Source organism: Phyllostomus hastatus, unplaced genomic scaffold, assembly GCF_019186645.2.
Source record: "Phyllostomus hastatus isolate PE091 unplaced genomic scaffold, TTU_PhHast_1.1 phas_contig_36, whole genome shotgun sequence".
In the NCBI taxonomy this organism is placed as follows: domain Eukaryota; kingdom Metazoa; phylum Chordata; class Mammalia; order Chiroptera; family Phyllostomidae; genus Phyllostomus; species Phyllostomus hastatus.
Window position 1 is genome coordinate 6,451,924 of NW_025333862.1, and position 13,544 is coordinate 6,465,467.

The 13,544-nt window shown below is 44.2% G+C and overlaps 1 long non-coding RNA gene across 1 annotated transcript in view; it reads left to right on the plus strand.

The window, feature by feature from the left end:
• LOC123820639 overlaps positions 1-10,418 on the plus strand; it is a 25,574-nt gene extending 15,156 nt beyond the window's left edge. The window contains exons 3-5 of the long non-coding RNA XR_006786002.1: positions 8,002-8,093; positions 9,194-9,284; positions 9,971-10,418. This is a non-coding gene — a long non-coding RNA (uncharacterized LOC123820639). The remainder of the gene's footprint in view (positions 1-8,001; positions 8,094-9,193; positions 9,285-9,970) is intronic.
• The last annotated feature ends 3,126 nt before the right edge of the window (positions 10,419-13,544 follow it).

Genomic DNA, 13,544 nt, shown 5'->3' on the forward strand with positions numbered 1-13,544 from the left:
GCTAGTTTCATGGAACACCAGGATTTTCAGATAATCAAAATCTTCTTGCCTTGTCCTGGTAAGTAGAAATACAAATACTTTCCATGTGTCCAAGGTGTCAAAGCTTAGAAAGTACTCTCACATGTAGCATTCAGTCTTCCCCGTCACCCTAAGAGACAAGAAGGCCAGAGTCCTTATTGTGGTTTTACAGACAAAGAAACTGAGGCTTAGAGACGTTAGCTGGGTGCTCAAAGTCAAGTAGGAGAATGTGTAGGGTTAGGACTCAACTCCAAGAACTGAGAGTTATTAGAGTTGGGAGGAATTTTGGAGTTTATTTTCCAGTTTAATTCCATATTGATCCTCTTATTTCATAGATAAGGAAATTGAAATCCCAGGTCTTTAAAGAGCTTGCCTGAGTGGCAGACAAGGAATTAGAATTTTGGTCTCCTGCTAATCAGTTCATTTCTTTACCCAAAGCATCATACCAAGATGAACAATGTGGACCTGGTTGGTGTGGCTCAGTAGTTGGATCATCATCCTGTAACTGAAGGGTTGTGGGTTTGATTCCCTTTCAGGGCACATACCTGGGCTGCGGGTTTAATCCATAGTTCAGGTGTGAATGGGAGACCACCAATTGATGTTCCTCTCTCACATAAATGGTTCTCTCTATCCCTTCCTCTCTTTCTAAAAGCAATGAAAAAAAGTGAGGATTAAAAAAACAGATGAACAGTGTGGCTTTAATAATTTTAGAAGGTTAAAATATGTCATTATACCTGAAACAGATATAATGTTATATGTTGATTATATCTCACAAACAGACATGATAATGGTGTGATCCTCCCCACCCCCTTTCCTCTCAGCATCCCAGAAGAAAACCTGAGCCCCATGGAATTCCAGTCGCTGCTAGTATTCAGTCTTTCTCTAATTGTGGCTTGCCTAAGGATAGGTAACAGCAGCCCCTCCATTTCGATGAAATGAAAATACCTGCCACCCCCCAAGTAGAAAAAGAGGGAAGAAAGAGAAACCCAGGCTTGGCAACCATAGAAGATAAATAATGTGTCTCAATATGGTTCATCAGTAGAATTTTCCCCAAAGCCAACGGCCCGTGTCAGAGCTGTATTTTCCACTCTGGCTACTGTGATTTGGTTGTGGCACACTTGCTTTCTTTCCTTTCGATGGAGACAGACTCTGACGCAGGTTTAGGGCTCTGGCAGGTGTCTGGGGGTTCACTCGGGTCTCTGACACCTCATCCCCTCCTCCACCTTTTCTCCCTCCCCAATACTACTAGACCAGCTGGGGCAGAAGCAGTAGGAGGTGCTTGCTGGAAAGGAGTTAGGGTTTTGTTATCTTCAGAATCCCCTTAGCATGTGCCTACAGCCTGAAGGCAGAGTGGGCAGGACAGAGACGATATTGTAGATTCCATAGGGGTTTCTCTTAGATCACAGCCTGGAAAGTTTAGGATGACTTGATAGATGACATTTGATATCTTTCCTCATTTCTTCTTGCTAAGTTGCACTCTCCTGAGCTTGAGGCATCTGTGGGCCGGAGGGCTTCCCCAGTGCTGTCTGATGTCCATCTCATCTGTTGATCACCACAAGAAAGATAAACGGTGCCTGCCACATCCACCAATAATCAGATGCCAGTTAAAGGACCAGAGTGAACTCTTCCACTTATTTTTTGGGAAGGAGATTGTTTTATGGGACAACTGTAGACTGGATAGAGAGAATGAATCAATGAATATGATTTGTTCATTATTAGGGCAGGGCTGGGCCCTGCTTCTGGCTGTACCCAGGGTGTCCCCAAGTTTGACTTTAGTTCTCTGTACACTGTGCCCAGCCCCTTCTCTCCGTGTGCCCTCTAGAAACCTCTCATCATCTCTCTTGGTTTCCAGAACTTCAGTGTGGTTTCCTCCACCAACAGCTTCACTCCTTCACCCTTACCAGGTGCTCCCTTCTCCTCCCCCCACAAAAACCCCATTTTCTTAAAGGTAACTGACCAACTGAACACTAAAAAATAGGTTATAACTGAATTTTCTCACCTTCCCAGGAAAGCTGAGAGTTTTCATTGTAATATTGAAAATAGGGTGTCTAACTTCAAGTGTTCTTATATGTGTATGTGTGTGCCTTTGATGGAAAGGTGGGTGTAGGCCCTGGACCTTCCCGCACTGGTTGGATGTATCTTCTTACTGTATACCTGAAACTGATCTAATGTTATATGTTATAAGAGACCTTCTCCTTATGAAAGATGAATAATGCCAGTCATGAGCACATGCCCGCTTCTCTGGAATTGCCCCATCCTGGTAACATCTGTGGCTTCACAGGGCTAAGTTTGAGATGATTTTTCTTTGTTCTAAGCTTCTGAGAAGCCTGGGAAAGAGCAGAAAAGTCCAATCTGGAAATAATATACAAGCAAACCAACTTCCCACCCACTCCTCAAGTAAGTGTGGCTGGGTATCCCTGAGTCTGGGGTGAGTCTGAATTTCTTAGACCATCTCCTCCTTCCCCAACCCCAACCTGGCTATGGCCTTGGCCCCCTCTGTATCATGTTAAAGGCTGTGTTTAGTTAGCAGTGGTGCGTGTGCTGAGACAGGGACATCCTAGGGAAAACTGCGTAATGATGAAAATAGGACTGCCTTCGTTGTCCCTTTTGGGTTTGGCACATTCATATTGCCTGTCTTTTTAATAACCATTTCCAGGATTGAGCCTGCTATAAGTATCATGTCACCTTTAAAACCAATAACAGACACAAAACTAGAGCTAACCCTTGGAATGTATCAGGCACTGTTCTAAATGGTATACATATATTAATCCCTATAGTCTTTGCAACAATCCTAATATAGATCCATATAACTGATTTTGCCTCTTCCATTAGTCCAACTTACAGTTGGCGAACTGCATGTCAGGGAGGTGAGGTGTCCAATCCAAGCACATATAGCTTGGTAAGTGCCAGAACCAGGATCTGAACCTGTGCAGGGTAGCTGCGGAGGTCACCCCCTGTTGTCCCTTAATAGACAGAGTTATGGGGAAGCCAGTGGCATGTTAAAAAACCATGGGCTTTAAAATCAAAGACATTTTGGTCCTAATTCCAGCCCTGAAAGCTCTGATGGGTAAAATTTTCTTCTTGGGCAAATTTTTTCTTCAGTTAAGAATCACAATGGTACATTTCATGGGGCTGTGTGATGATGAGCTGAAATGAAGAATTTGAAGTTCTTCAGATGGTGTCCAGCCCATAGAAAGTACACCATAAATGTTAGTTTCCTTGTCCTTTTTTCCTGTCCCTCTGCTGGGAATGGTTTGCATCCTAGTAGCAGAGGAATGAAGGGCATTCAGGGTCCAGTACGGAGTGGCCTGGAAGTGTTAGAGTTGTGCCTGTGTTTGTGGGATACCCACAAAGGCTGCTGGCAGTCACCACGGTATCCTGGAGTCAGATCCTGACCAGGCTTTCTGCAGGTGACTTTCAGCGTGTCTGACACTCTAGTATCTCCATCTCAGGTAGAGTTTGCTGTCTGAGGAATTTGGGGGGTGGGTATTTTACAAATATTTTGAGGTAGCTGGGATGGCTGCGTCAGGGACAGCACGTGAGCCAAGTTCCAGGCGGGGAAAGCCATGAATCAGGCGTCATGTAGCAAGACAGGGTTTTCCTTCAGCCGGCTTGGGTCAGCATGGTCCGGTTCCCTTGAGGGATTCCCCGACTGCACGCCTCAGGGCTACGGTCTCATAGAACGTCTCTGATTCTGCCATCTGGCCTGACTCACCCCAGCCTCTAGAATGCTCAGTGGTGCTCGAATCTCCATCAAGATGCTGTTCAGAGAGTCAAATAGGACCCCTGTGGGCACTCCCCTCACCTACCACAAGCTGAGTGGGAGGCTGAAGAAAATGGCACGTCCTCTCGGTTTTAGGAAAGGTTGGGCCTTCCTGTCACTCTTCATCGTATGCCTGGAACCTCAAAAAGAGGAAAAAAAAACCAAGGCTGGAAAAAATAATTATAATAATTATTAATGCTTTCTGAGTCTCTGACACTGCCTAGATTAGTCATAGCCACAGTTTGGGTAGCTGTGATGGTAACACCTTGTTGGCCTCCTTAACAGTTAGTGATGATGAATTATCTCATCCAATCACCTGGCCAGGAAAGAGTGTTCTTGCTGACAGATAGAGAAGCTGAGCTTCAGCGAAAGGAGAGTGGGACAGGGCTGACACCAGGTGTGGGGAAACGCCCTTGGGGCAAAGGCTAATTTTAGTGCACCTGAGTCAAGAGGGTGAATCCCCAGGTCAGAGAGCATCACCCGGTTTCCGAAAGACATCTAGGGGGATCCTGGGTCATCTCTCCTCTTGATCCCTTAAGTGGTAGCTGGACAATGTTCTCCAGCCTCTTGGATTCCATGGCCAGGTCACTCTTACTTCATCCTCATTACCATCAAGCTACTCCCCTTTTTGGCCACTGACAGAGACTTTTCACTGGCTACCAGGTTAAGTCTACATTTATATAAGTACCTCAGTTTCCCATATGCAAAATGGAAATAAAGATACTAATACTCTTTTTAAAAAACCCTCACCTGAGGATATGTTTATTGATTCTAGAGAAGGAGGTGGGGGGGGGGAGAGAGAGAGAGAGAGAGAGAGAGAGAGAGAGAGAGAGATCAGTTGGTTGCCTCCCATACATTCCCTGACTTGGGATTGAACCCGAAACCTAGGTATGTGCTCTGACTGAGAATCAAACTTGCAGTCCTTTGGTGTACAGGAGGATGCTCCAACTAACTGAGCCACCCAGCTAGGGGATTACCACTCTTGCTGGAAAGATAAAATGAAATAACAGATAGAAAGTGCCTGGCACAGCAAGTGGCATACAGTAGACACTCAACAAGTGATGGCTTATTTAACTCCAGTTTCTTTTTACGGTCTGTCCCATTATATAGTCCAATTTCTGTCCTCTGCTCTAAACTCCTCACCCTGCCTCCCTGCCTCCCCCACAGTCAGAGATTTCTGTGCCACTATGCTCTAGATGCCCCTCTTCTATGAAACCTCTTCCCACTGCTCCAGCTCTCATTGACTGCCCTTCTCTGAGACTCTTATATTTTCAGTTTGGTCCTTGATTGTTTCCCTCATGGGCCCTCCCTTCTTGTGGCATGAATGTAAGTTTTGTTCTCCGTGTAGACTGTAGTTTCTCAACTTCAGGAACCAGGTTGATTGCTTCTTTTGATTCTTGTGCTCAACAGGTCACTAAGAGAGTGATAGGTTCTTTAGAAGAGACCTGGGTGGTGGGTGTGGGTGTATGGCAATGGAAAGTTACCCAAAGTGATGGGGAAACCAGCTGGGGTACTTCTGTTTGGGGATTTCCCTGGACCATGTATCATGACCTGTACCAACCCCCTTGCTTTGTCAAACTGTAATCCCACCACACTCCTTACTTTCTAAACCTATTTCTGCCCTTGGCACCCATTTGAATTGGTAAAGGTGCTGTGGAATGGAAAATTTCAGGATTCTCAGGGAAAAGGCCACTGACTAGATCCTTCAGGGTAGGATGGGGTATCCCCAAACCTTGTGCTCTGCAGATCACACTGGGCCTCCCAAACCCCACCCCATCTCCCTGTGCCTATTGAAGCAACCCCTTGACCAGGTGTTTCTCTGGAGGGCTCTCTTCTCTCTGCACATACACTTAACACACAGGAACCAATCTAGATCCAGACACATGGGCCAACTTAATAATTTGAGCCTAGAGTAACACCTGACAGCTAGGACTAGTACTGTTCTGCTGGCAACAGTCTGTGGTTGGTGGTCTGTTGTTAGAGGGGATAGATGAGTCGTCATAAAGCTACAGTACCTTTCTACACCCAGCCCCACCTTGCTGACACACTTCAGTTTCTTCATATCCATCTGGCTTTATTCTGTCATGTCCACAGGTTGCCTTTTGTTCTGGGATGATTTACAGGGAACAGACCTGTATGGTGCTTGGTCAGGAGTGAACTTTGAGTTTGCTCAACTCAAATTGATATACCTGGATTACCCTCAGATTAGGTGCCTCAAGAGCCTAGCCTATCCCCTTTTACTTAGCACCTATTCTTTACTTAGCACCTATATTCTACTCAGCATCTGTTTTCTACTTTACCCAAGCCAACTCACCCTCAAACTCTTCCCTATATGTCAGGATTATAAAATGTAGAAGGCTGGAGCTGTAAGGAACTGTAGGAACTAGCTAGTTTACCTTCTTCCTCATTCTGTGGATGGGGCAACAGACTCAGGGCTTGGGAGTACCTTATATCAAGTAACTTATATCAACTAACATGACCTCTACACATGGATACCTGTGCACTTGCCTACCCCAGGATTGGAGCTTGTCCTCAGGTTATTCCGCACAACCCATTCTTATTCTATCAGTTGTGTCTGAATCAATGACTCCCTTCTCCTCATTCCTTCTACTACCAGTCTTAAAACTCAACTTCTCCAAGAACCTTTCTCTGGTTAATTCAGTCCATTCTCCATTCTTTATTGAGCTATCTTAATTTTCATGAAGTATTTTTTTCTCCATGAGCTCCTGTAGGATTATGTCAATGTGTTCTTTTTTACCCCCATTTGCCTGGAAGCTCCTGGGAGTCCATAGGCTTGCTTCTAGGAGACCGTGAAAGGCATCATCTTCTTCCTCTGCATCTTTACCCTTCATCCAGCTGAGGGCAACAAACTCAGGGATGCTCATGGTCTAGGAGATGGGTAGCAAACATTGCCTGATGATCCAGGTTGCAAAGCCTATTTGTGCTGAGGGGGAAGCTGGGATAAGACCTTGAGGGAAGAACCTTCCCTGACTGTCATGCCAGGGTCAGCCTCTAAGGGTCAGGGCTCAACCCCTGTAGTACAGAGGTCTTGCTGAACAGGAAGTGAACATCCTAGATTTTTGCATGGTTAAGTTAAGTAACTTGTCTGGGGTCACACTGTGACAAACTTATTGCCAAACCTATTCCTTTTGACAAGTCAGTCTTCCTTTGTACTTTCTTGCTTAACCCATGCACAATTCTAGAATTCTTAGGCAGAAAGGGAATCTATGGTGGGGGTAGGTTGGGTGGGGATCATGTTATATATTCTCCTAAGCAGAACACATGGAAGTCAGAGGCACCAAGCGGTTTTCACATTTATGTGTGGTCACTCATTTCAGCATCTCACATGTCAAGGTTCAGACATTCTTGTAAATGTCTAAATATCTGCCAACTTTAACCTGATACTGTTTTACCTGCCAGTATGGAAATAGACAGGTGTCTATGCTTATTTGCACCTCAGTTCCCTAATTTTTGTTTTTTGCTCAAGACCCAACCAAGCTTCTACTGCCACCTTCAGATCCACTCCTTTTCCTCATAAACACTACAGGTTCCATGGACATATGATGACAGCAGGTGGTCATTTCAGGCTATGTCCTATCAGGGTTGAGAATTCTCTGAGACATGAGGGAATCCAGAGAGGGTGTAGTGGTTTTTGAGAAGTATAACACTCTGGGATATCGGCTCTGGCTCTTTCTTCATGTGACTTTGAGATGAAGCAATTTCTGAAGAGGTTAAGATAAGAACCTTGGATATCATCAAACCCAGTCTCTGATTTTAGAGACAAAAGAACAGAATCTCAGAGCTAGCTAGTGACCGAACAATTAATTGATGAGGACCACAGACCTCCTAATGGCTCAGGGAACCCAGAGCTTTCCATGTCTGGTCATGCTGAGTTGGAGTTGAAGGAGGAAGCAGAACACACCTGCTGTAGGTTGGTGGAGACAGGTGACTTCCTCTGGACCATTTGCTGCCTACTTCTCCCTCCCCACAGGTCTCCAGGAGAGTAAAAGCTTCCATAGGGATAGGCCTACTGTGCTCCCAGTTCACAGGAGAGTACTGAGAGGCCATGGGGCTTTGATCCCTTATGTGGACATGCTTTTGCTCTTCTGAAGATTTGGTCCCACCCTTAACAGCTCTGAGCCTTACCTTGGTCAGCTGTAAAATGGGGAGAATCATCCCAAGTTTCTTGTCTACTGTTCCAAACTCTTTGACTTCCTTAGACAGAAAGATGAACAAAGAGACTTCAACAAGAGGAGAGCAAGATCCTGATGACCAGAGCATTACATCCACCAGCAGCTAGCTCACAGTGCTGGTGAGTTATAATTCATGAAAGTCACCTTACAAGCATTTACTGCATTCGACATTTTCTTTGAATTATTTGCACAATAATCGTATGAAGTGGGGTCAATTTTTATCTCAGTTTTGCAGAGAGGAAACCAAAAGTTAGAGATAAAGCTGAAATAACTTGCCTAAAGTCATTCAGCCAAGAAGTGACAGAACTGGGCTTCAAGCCCAGGCGTTCCAAGCTCATAGTCTTAGCTATTTTTTTCTCTGCTACCATGGCCCAAAGTGATATTGCAAGATGTGTGGTGAGTCTCCCTCAAAGGAAGGGATTGTGTAACCTGGGGAGTTGAGAAAGGGGAATGATCTGAGAGCAGTAGAAATAAAGAGGTCAAAATTTAAAACTTTGGAAACTGCTAGTTAGAGGAGTGTCAAGCTGCCAAATGCCAAGCTGCCAAACTCATGCTTTTCACCTGGTCAGTTGATTCATGCTGCTTGCCCTCTCTAGTTTGTAAGAGGCTTGTAGAAGCCCATACTACATCACCTCTAGGAGAAAAGTGGTACTTTTGTGGAAGTACAAATCCTCTGAAGGCTTCAGTTGGTCTGGAAATGACAAGGAAAGAAGGAAAGTGAAGTTTATGTTCAAGCTTTCATTACCCCATCCCCAAGTAGATTTCTTGTGAAGCTAGGGACCCTAAAGCTTCAGGATCTTTCCCCTGCACCAGCCCATTCCAAAGCCCAGAACCTGGTATCATGTTAGCAATTACACACACGTGTGTGTGTGTGTGTATGTGTGTGTGTGTGTATGTGTGTATTGTTTTTTAAGGAGAGCTCTCGCTCCAATTGAATATGCCTCAGGGCCCATCAGACCTGGCTGTGCCCCTCCCCTGCCCAATCAGACAAATGTCAGAATCCCACAAGCCCTTGAGAATCCCATGCCATTGACCCCTCCTCCACCTCCCACACAGTATAAGCTTTGATTGCAGGTATGATCCCATTCAGAATTGCTGGGTTAAATTTTTGTAAAGAGGCTCCTGATTGTGCACTTTTGCAGACCTCAAAGCCACCACAAGGTGGGAGCTTAGTGATGATGACTTTCTTTGTGATGATGACTATGATTTTTCTGCACAGACACTTGCATGCACCAATATGATTCTAAGAAGATATAGAGGGAGTATTTGTATATGAATTCATGTGTTCTTCACCATCCATGCACGGATATGTAAGTATGCATGTGTACAAACACTTCTGAACTCTATTCCATGGAGTGAGTCACTTCTGTTACAGGGAACTTGGCTATAGAGTCATTCTCTGGGACCAGGGATACCATAGTTTATTCCAGGGGTCCATAAGAATGGGCTTCCAGACACCCATGAATCTCTAGGACTGCCTTTGCCTGAGCCATGCAGATCCTTTGCTGCTAGGCTGCTGGCCAGGTTTAGAGCGTATGGAAGGGCCACTGGACTGGAGATACTTAAGGGGAGTGAGGGAAGGTGAAGTGGAAATGAAGACCATATACTCTCATACCCTTTCCCCAGGAGCCCTCCTCCTGGCAATGGCCCATTTCTTTACCCCTACACAGCATTCACTGTGGTTTGCTGGCTGCAGTGATACAGTCCAGTTCTCTGAGGCATAAAGGGGGTATTATTCCTAAGAAGCCTGGGAGTCTCAGAAGATCCATGGGCAGAAGCTGCTGCTGCAGGTCATCGAGGGGATTGAATGAGTTAATGGACATTGTCAGAAAGCCTGGCCTCAGCCTCTGGCTTGCTGAGGCCACATGGCTACTACTTTCTGCTTTATTGGTACCCCATGCATTCTGTCCCCTTTCCAGACCAGCATTCTCTGCATCTCTGAGTTTACAAAAGGCAACAACTACACAGCTTCAGGGCCATTTCTCTTTCATTCAAGGGACCAGCAAAAACTGATTAGCTTCTCTAATACCGATTCTTGGAAGACAGAGACTAATGGCTCAGTTCAGGTTAAGTGTCCCCCTCCAATCAACTACATCCAGAGGACCAGAGTCATGTGGCTGCCAAGGTCATGAGATCAGACTGGGAAACATCATAAATGCTTTGTCCTCTGTGAAGACACCCACCAATCGTAAGAAGACTTCAGAAGAAGTCCCCTCTGTCTTGAGTTTCCGTAGCACTTTCTCTCCCCTCTTCTATGACACTTATGATTCCTATCTTGTGTTGGTATTGCTTTAGACATCTTATCCCTCACTTCACACATCTATGTTTCTTGTTTGTTTACCTTCATATACCTCATTGCTTGTGCAAAAAAAATTGGGCATGTGCTCAATAAATATTTGAAATCATGATAATCCCCAAATAAATCCATTTTCAGAAAACTTAAACAACTTGTCTAAGTCTTTCAATTCATCATACTGTCTTGAGTTGATTAAATTCAATAAATTCAACCAATTAATTCAGCCAATTTTTACTGAGTGCCTTCTACATACCAGGAGCTGTCCTGGCTATGCAGAGTCTATAACACTAAAGAGGACAAAGAAAGTCCTTACCCTGTTGTGCTTCCAACTTAGTGGTGGAGGCCATCAATAAACATTTTTTACTATGAAGTAGGCTTTATGCTGGTGCTAACATTAGAGATGTGTAAACCTCTAACACTGCCTCAAAGAAGCCTAATTTTCCCGGGAGTTGCAGACAAATCATCAGATATGTTATTGCACAATAGGACAGTGCTATTAAAGGAGGGGGGAGAAGTGCTGTAGACTTCAGAGAGTGATTGACCATTGGGGGAAGGGGATGGCTGAAGGAGGTTTCAGTGAGAACTATGAGCTGTGACACATGAGTAAAACAGAAGGATAAGTAGGAGCTTGCCAAGGAGAGTGTGAGTTGGATATATGAATGTGTGTGTGTGTGCGCATTTGGGGACTGGGGCAGGGGAAAGGAGCTAGGAGTGACTGTGATCAGACCCTTCCAGACAAACACACACAAAGGAGATTTCAAGCATAATGAAAGGGCTGCTGTGTCTGGAACACAAGGAACATGGAGGCAACGAATGGTGAAGTTGTCAGAGACCTTGCCTGGCCCTGTATAGATAAGCCTAGCAGGTGGTGAGTAAGTATTGACAGATAGATAGCTGCCCTGGTATCTAGAGAGCAATAATGTTGGCTGCTTCAGTCATGGGGCCAGGCGAAGCCTGGAGACCAGCAACAACATGTGTCCAGGAACATTTTCAAGAAGGCTCTAGGGTGGGACATTGTGCTGAACCAGCTCTGGGGTTGACCTCTGGTTCACAAAGAGAGAGAGAGATGGCTGGATGGTGAGATCAAATTTTCACTCCCAAATTGCAACCTTCTTCAGAAAGTACAGAGTCTTCCAACATTCGATCCCTCGTGAGTGGAGTGGGGTTTTCTAAATTTTGCAATTGAATTTAAGAAATCAAAAGGAAAGTTGTTTATTTCTATTAAAAAAATATCAGCAGAAGGGGGCCTCCATACACTTATGTCCTTTTGAGACAGCCTAGTAAGCCAGGACAAGTAAAATAAAGGAACTGAGATGGTAGTTTACAACCATCTACCATAAAATAGAACATAAACTATCTCAATACTTTTACACTCATTATGTGTTGAAACATGACAATTCTTTGGATATATTGGGTAAACTAAATTATTAAAATTACCATATTTTGCCATGTGTAATGTTCTCAGTTTTGTCCACATTTTTGAGGGAAAAATAAGGATGAGGATTATACATGGACATAATGATTACAGACCATGGGTATAATTATGAGTATAATAGTCCCGTGTATAGTGCACACAAAACCATGGGTGCGCATGGGTACATGGCAAAATAAGGTAGTAAATCACAAAAGTGTACTTGTCTAACCATGAACTCTTAAGAGTAAATGGTTTATACTTCTCCCCACCCAGAGGGTAAATAGCTTAAATCACCCTACTCTGGGAGATAGATAACAAAAATCCAATTAGTGCCATTTGTGCCAACCATACCCAAGGAGGGATGCAGTCATGGGAATAAATCGTATTCGGGTGCATCAGTATAAAGCTGATGAATATTATATTGATACCCTCCCCTAAAACCTTCCCTAAAGCCCCAGCCTTTAAACCCTCAAGATGAAAGACTCAGCATGCACTCTCCCTCTTGGGAGCATGTGGCATCTTTCCCTTCCCCTTTTTCTTCCCCCCAGGCCTGTTACCTTTGCCTTTCTCTCTCCTAAGCTCCAAGGGCCCTACTTTTGCGCTACAACTTGTTTCCTGAGCCTACACAGCCCACCTGGCTCATTTCTACTACCTTTGTAACTTTCTAAATAAAATTTCTCTTGCAATTTGAGTTCTTGTCTCTGAATTCTTTCTTTGCTGAACTCAAGAACCATGGTCCAGTTTTGCCACCTACACTGCCAGTAATACTTTGAGTTACGATCCTATAGTCCATGGCCCCTTAGTTAATGTTATAATGAAGGCTAGAGAGAAGTGATTTCTTTTTTAAAAGTATATTTTATTGATTATGCTATTACAGTTGTCCCATTTCCCCCCTTCACTCTCCTCTACCCTGCACACCCCCTCCCACCCACATTCCCCCCTTTAGTTTATATCCATGTGTCATACTTATAAGTTCTTTGGTTTCTACATTTCCCATACTATTCTTGCCCCCACCCCTGTCTATTTTCTACCTACCATCTATGCTACTTATTCTCCATACCTTTTCCCCCTCTTTCCCCATCCCACTCCCCTATTGCTAACCCTCCATGTGATCTCCATTTCTGTGGTTCTGTTCCTGTTCTAGTTGTTTGCTTAGTTTGTTTTTGTTTTTGTTTTAGGTGTGGTTGTTAATAATTGTGGGCTTGCTGTCATTTTACTGTACATGTTTTTATCTTCTTTTTCTTAGATGAGTCCCTTTAACATTTCATATAATAAGGGCTTGGTGATGAGGAACTCCTTTAACTTTACCTTATCTGGGAAGTACTTTATCTGCTCTTCCCCCATTCTAAATGAAAGCTTTGCTGGACAGAACAATCTTGGATGTAGGTCCTTGCTTTTCATGACTTGGAATACTACTTTCCAGCCCCTTCTTGCCTGCAAGGTCTCCTTTGAGAAATCTGCTGACAGTCTGATGGGAACTCCTTTGTAGGTAACTGTCTCCTTATCTCTTGCTGATTCTAGGATTCTCTCCTTCATTTCTATCTTGGCTAATGTAATTATGATGTGCTGTGGTGTGTTCTGCCTTGGGTCCAACTTCGTTGGGACTCTCTGAGCTTACTGGACTTCCTGGAAGTCTATTTCCTTTGCCAGTTGGGGAAGTTCTCCTTTATTATTTTTTTTCAAATAACTTTTCCACTTGTTACTCTTCCTCTTCTCCTTCTGGTACCCCTATAATTTGGATGTTGGAATGTTTAAAGATGTCCTGGAAGTTCCTAAGCCTCTCCTCCTTTTTCTGAATTCTTGTTTCTTCATTCTTTTTCTGTTTGATTGTTTCTTTTCTTCCTTCTGGTCCACTCCATT